Source organism: Pteropus vampyrus, unplaced genomic scaffold (genome assembly GCF_000151845.1).
Source record: "Pteropus vampyrus isolate Shadow unplaced genomic scaffold, Pvam_2.0 Scaffold88, whole genome shotgun sequence".
Lineage (NCBI taxonomy): Eukaryota > Metazoa > Chordata > Mammalia > Chiroptera > Pteropodidae > Pteropus > Pteropus vampyrus.
In genome coordinates this window covers 1912827-1919677 of record NW_011888869.1, presented here as the reverse complement: position 1 = coordinate 1919677, position 6851 = coordinate 1912827, and the positions used below count along the sequence as shown (strand labels likewise).

At 33.1% G+C, this 6851-nt stretch overlaps 1 pseudogene; it reads right to left on the bottom strand.

The window, feature by feature from the left end:
• LOC105294502 overlaps window positions 1-6436 on the bottom strand; it is a 7987-nt pseudogene extending 1551 nt beyond the window's left edge.
• Between the last annotated feature and the right edge of the window lie 415 nt (window positions 6437-6851).

The following is a 6851-nucleotide window of genomic DNA, read 5'->3' as shown; positions in this document are numbered from 1 at the left end:
GCGATCTGTAAAAGAGCATAGTGTCTGGATAGTGGAAGAGGTAAGTGTTAATCTGGACTTCAGTGACAGGTAAAGCAGAGAAAACTGAGCACTTTAGGTCAAGAAAGTAGGTCACAGGGAACTGGACTGATTATTGTCTAGAAAGAGTGGACCCATTAGGGATGGTGGATTCACACAATAGAGAACTCTCAAAGACTGGCAGACAAGTTTAGACTAAGTGTGACAAAAAAGAGAGTCAGATTACAGTGTGTGAAGGAATGCCTTAAAAAATTTGGTGTGTTTTCTGGGCAATTCCCTGCAGTATGGATTGAGGCAAGGATTGCACAGTCTAAATAAAAAGCTATCTCTATATATCCATGAGAAAAAATCTAAGCACACTATAACAGTGCTTATTTTGCAGTATGCAGTTTGAGAGATTGGCAGTTCTTAAATAAACACCATTTTTTTTTCTCTACTTCCAAGTTCACAGTATATTGCTTTCCCTTTTACTGCCCTACCTTTAGCAATGTTTACTTCACTTTGGTATAGCTTTCCTATTTTGACTCTGTCTCAAGTTTCTATTCTTAGATTCTAAACTTCAGGGCAAAGACTATCAACTTTTTATTTTCTACAGTGTTTGGTGTCCTGTTTGTCTAGTGACAAACAGAAAATAGCAACTGAAGAAGTAAATTAAATGAAAATTGAATTTCTGAATTGCACTTTCCTAGGCATCATGAATCATTACTTTTTACACATAACAAAAAATGTTTATTTAAATTCATTAATTTAAACATAATTATACTTTATTGATATTATCAATAAAATAAAGTTTTCATTATTGGAAAATCTAATGCAGATCCTCGGAAGAAAAGTAGAAACGCAGTGTGAGAAAGCTCTCAAGAGGTAGATTTTCTAACTAAATTTGCAGAGTGTGTGTAACAAACATATGGATGAAAGAAAAATAAAATAAAGAAAATAAAGATTTTCTTGCAAAATGACTAGATCTGTGTAGGTTTACAATTTGTCACCCTCTACTTCTTAATACATTGTGCATAACCATTAGCATCAAGTTTCAGGAGGACAGATTTAAACACAGTATGTTTTGCCACACAGAATGTGTTGCTACTTTTATGATTCCAAAATGTACTGTGCCCCTGGAACTGCAAATGTTGTCATATTAAAGCGCTTGTCATTTGGATTTGCTAAAACAATAGCTTTTGCCAGAATTCACTCTTTCTGAAAATGATTGCCTTTTAGGAGTTCTCACAAATAGATTTATTAGCTCTCACACTGAATAAACCACCAAGAGCTTTCTATGCAGATTGGCCCCAGAAGCTGTTATAGAGGATATATTTCCAACTTATATGACAACATCCTTTACTTTTATGTTCTGCCCTTATGTGAATTGATGAATTGAGTTTTGTTTAAAAAATACAAGAAAATACAACAGAATGAAGCAGGGCAATTTCTTCTGGTTTTTTGTTTGTTTGTTTGTTTTATAAACCTAACTCTTAGAGTTTCCTTGGTTTTAATGTATACAAGCTTTTACTGAAGCAGAAGTTTTCATGGTAAGGTTGCTAGAAATGAAGATTCAATGAGGATGAAATGAGGCAAATTTAAGAATTAGTAATAAACAAGAACATAAGAGTTATTTAGGAAATATAGTGTCTCTGTGTTTTCCTCCTCCTACTATGTTTTTGTTTATTTGTTTTTCTTTTGAGGATGTTGGTTGCTGTTCTTAAGGATTACGTAAGCATATAAAATTTTACATCTTGAGAAAGCATATTGTTTTGACAATTAAAATATTAAATTTGGTGGAACAAAAATGCTTTAACTTACAGAAAAACTTTGGATATGCAGAGAGAAGAGGAGGGGAGAGCAAGTGAAAGAGAGGAAAGAAGGAGAGAGAGGAAAAGAAAAAATCAATACTGCCATTTGTGACAACACGGTTGAATCTTGAGAATATCGTGCTAAGTAAAATAAGTCAAAGTTGAGAACCATAATTTCACTCCTATCTAGGATATAAAACTGAAAATAACAAATGAACAAGACAAAGACACAAAAAACTCATAGACACGGACAACAGTATAGTTATTACCAGATGGGGTAGAAAAGGGTAAAGGGAGTTCAATATACCATGATGGAAGGAGATTTAATTTGGGGTGGTAAACACACAGTACAATATACAGATGATGTATTATAGAATTGTACATTTGAAAGCTATATAATTTTATCAACCAATGTCACCCCAATAAATTAAATTAAAAAAAAAAGTGAGAGATTTCTAGAACCACACTGATTTTCAGCATGAAAAAAGAAAGGCATATTAACTCCAGAGATAATTACATTTCACACTAGATAAAAAGCATGGGTATCGTAATTATGAATTATCACATTGTGAGACTATTTATGTAAGTAGATTTCACCGTCTTTCCACTTACATTTTTTGTAGACTAAGCAAGGACTCAGAGAACTCAGTGTGGGATGTTTTCTCTCAAATCCTGCCTACCATTTGTGTCTTAGCTGCCAGCGCCAAAGAGTTCTCTTCTGAAATAGAAAATAGTCCAAGACTCTCAAGGACTACATATGAATGGATCTAGTGCTGTATAATGTATATACTCCAAGGAAAAGGAAAAGCATATTCAGATAATTATTTACCATATTTTCAGTAGAAAATATGTTTTAATTTAAAAAATAAATAGTATCTTATGATTAGGACTCAATTGGCAAAGTCGAGGTTTTGTGACATATTTTGTTGACTCTCTGTCTATCACACTGAAAGATCATAAGAACACTTGTTCTGAACTAAACATTCAGTTCTTTGATACTCAGAGAAGTCTCAGGTGGGCAGGATCAGCACAGAAGATGAGAAATGAAAGCCCTCTTTAGCCTGAATCGTTTGGATCCTTCCCACCTACAGGTAAACAGAGGTAGTGCAATAGACTTGAAATGTGTTCACGACATCTACCAGTAATGGGCCCCATGCTTTTCACTATTCCAAATTCAGCTTCTTATAATACTTAACAATTCTGATTATGACCAATTTTTCATCACATATCCACATGTGAATCTAACAAAATCTATGGACTCTTGTCCTAGGAAAGGACAAAAATATACAGGTACGACTCACTTTTCTAAAGTTTGCTGTACACTACCACTTCGCTTTTACAAGAGACCTACATTAGTACCTGTTTTTGTTAACCTAAAGAAACCCAAAGAGGATTTTCTCTTTTACAAAAAAAAAAAAAAGGGTGAAGAATGAAAATAGTTTCTTTGCTTTATGCCAGTTGGCTTATGAGAGATTTCATAAGAACTCTCTAACTTGAATAGCTGGGGGAACCTGTCCTTCTAACATAGACATTAATGGAAAGATGTTACGGCAAGGGTCAGGAGACCTAGTTTAGCTTTGGTTCAAGAAATACATTAAGGCATTTAGCTTTATGAATTCAACTCTATTACTGATCAGAGAGAAGGAAACCAAGATAAATGTGAATGAAGTGTATGAAAATACCTTCAAAAGTAAAAAGTGGTTTGCATGTATAAAATTTGAGTGTCGGAGAAATCTAAGAAAAAAACAGACCAATGGTATGTATGTTGGGGGTAGGAGCTGGAGGCAGGGGGCAGTGCTCAATGTCCTACCAAAGAAATAGAAAAAGACTCTTTACAGGATTGAGAACATTGTCCTAAATGAAACAAATGATATAGCAACTTTACTTAATCTGTAGTTGTTTTGTACAAGGAATATAAAAAATGCACATGCCATTGGCATCTGCCTTTACATTTCTTCCGAGAACATATGGTGAGAGTGAAATGAAGGTTAGGAAGTGAAAAAAATTGTTTCCTCGCTTCTTTTTATCCAAGTTACTCTCTTCTTTAGAGGTGTGAAATAGTATTGCACAGGCTATTTCTATCCAATTAATAAATCTAGTATCAAGGAGAAATTATCTGATAAGTTTGTACTTTCCATATGTTTGAGCAAACTATTTCTAGTTTGTGGAAATTTCCTACATATATGTTTTAGAACACATCATTTTTTTCCAGTACTTTTTTTCTCCAGGCTATGTCAGTCTAGGGTACAGTAGGAATAATAGCAATAAAACTAGCCGACATTCATTTAACAATTGCCATATGATGATGACGTTCTAAGCATTGTATATTTATTAACTCACTGAACTCATAATACTTGAGTTGGATACTTTTTAAATGACTATTATAGAGCTATGGAAACTGCGGGCATGGAATTTGAGTTATTTATTCAAAATACCAGAACTAGTAAATGGCAAAGCCAATTCTGTGCAATGTGGTTAAGTTGGATGGTTCAGTTGGACTGGTTAAAATTAAAAGATTACTAGGCATGTGGAATTGACCATTGCTCTCGCAACCAACACACACATACACTCTCTTTGTATGAATTAATATTTTATTAATGTCTAATTTTCTTTTAAATCTTGGATATGTGTCAAATTTTTAAAAATTGGGATAGAGTGGAAGGGGAGGTTGCCATTTAGGGCAATGTAGACATCAGTATGATTGTGATTTTGATTGACAAAGTGTTGAAATATATTGGCAGGTTCTGGGCATACATTGTATTGGTTCGGAAACTGGGAGACCAAACACCACACAGATATGGGTATAAGGGCATGTTGCCACCTAATTCTAGCTAGTGTGCTTTCAGCACTGTCAGCTCTCAGAACTGTCATGAGCAAATAATAGTCTTACTTAGTTGAGCATTATTCTCATCCAGGATGTGTGAAAAAGTTGCATTTGTTTATTTATACACATAATTATTCAAAAATATTATAAAATGTACGATTTCACCTTTATCCCACAAGTGACCTAAATTAAGAGATTCAACATTCAAAGAAATGAACAAAAAGACTCTATCAATCCAGGACTTGGCAGGAAAAATAGAAACCAAATTAGATGTTTGAAATGAGAGAAAAGAGCAGGGAGTTGGTTATACAAGTGCTGAATAAGCTGAATGAATAAAAATAAGATAGATAAGATAGGATAAGATAAAATAAGATGATAAGATAAGATAAGGTGAAGTAAAATAAAATAAATAAAATAAAATAAAATAAAAATTGAAAAACACTGAGGTAAGCCAGAAAAAAAAAAAAAAAATACAAGAAGACTCTACCACTCTTATATCTGGGGAAATACAGAAAAAGGGTTGGGATTATCATAATATAGACTGTCAAAAGAGTAGCCCTGCACAAAAGGAAGTCAGACTTCTAAGGAAGGGATGTAAGCCCGTTGCTGCTGGTACCAAGAAGGGTTTCGATGATTTTAGCTCTGAGAGAGAAAAGGGACTTGGGGGCTGGAACCAACTGCCGCTGCTGGGCAGGGGGTGGGGAGCGCCATTGTTGAGGTGATGGTGACAAGAACAGCACGTACACAGAGAAAAGAAAGACACATCTTCCCTTTGTTTACTTTTCAATTTCCTTCATGTACTGCCCCCTATTGCCAGAATGTAACAAGAAGGCATTATTAATGAGAAATGTAGTGTGTAGACTTTCAAACTCAGCATTATAAAGTAAGGATTAGCAAGGTAGACCTGATGTAATGAGATAATAGCTTAATATCTAGGAAAATAGGCTAGTAGATATTTAACCACTTTGTGATTCAGTTTTCTCATTTATGAATTTTGGCACATAGAAGTAGCCACCTCAAAGTGATGTTATAAGTATTAAGCATACAATGGTATATAGTCTGTGCTCAATAAATATTAGCTATTAAAATAATTTTCACTTATGGAGTTCTCTAAAATACATGAAAATGTGAGAAATAAACAAGAACAAGAAAAAAACTTTAAAAAAAAAAACCTGATACTACAGAGAATGACTAAATCAATATTAAAATTCTAAGCAAACTTACGAAGTAACTTTGAACCGACAATGTCTTTAGTGTGGTAATTAGCCATCTTCCTTATGTGTGAGGAGTAAGCTAAGCCAGCAAACAAATCAAATATATGAAATCTGTTGAGTAGACATTTCTAAGATATTACTCATTTCTGAACATTCTGTTAAATTCAAGGGAGAATGCTCACATAACATTCCTATTTAAGCAACAACTCACTGATCTATACCTCTGAATATTCTTTTTTTACAGCAGTTTGAATGTGAGAAATGATGTTATGTTAAGAAAAAAATAGCATGGATAAAAATCTTATACTTAATATCAACATTGTTTTCATATGTCTCCAAGGTTCTTATTAGAAAAATAATGTTTCTTAACATTTCTCATTGCTGGTATACTCTAGCATCATGTTAAAAACAAAAAACAAAAACGGGACAGCCTACTGTACTACCACGTATATTTGGAGTGAACATGTAGGCTGTAAGCCACATTTATGAGCAGATTAGTCAAGTAGTTTTATTAAACACATTAGTCTTTATTTATTTTAAAGTACTTACTTGATGTCCCTAGAACAAGCAGGGATAGATCCACTATTCATTAAGCTTTAAGCTTTATATAAATTACTGCATTTAATTAGCACAACATTATAAAAATAAGTGTTATTCCATTTCATAGATGAGAAAAATATCTGAGAAACTTTCCCAGAGTAATTGCTTTTAAGTTAGAAAAACATTTATAACTAAAGTCAGTAATCCTTCTAGTTTACCATGTTGGTTAGATCATATTTCAATATATTTTAGATATCCCTAATCAATAAATATTAATTGAATGCAAATTAACTTTCTATGAATTAACATGCTAAGAGACTGAAACATTTTAAATTTTATTCTTTCTCTGGAAGACACATCTCTTTATGGAAGATAGAACACATAACATAATTAGAAATAAAATACTTTTAATAAAACCGTATAATTATTAATATAGATAAATATATAATTGTCATATTGTCAGAT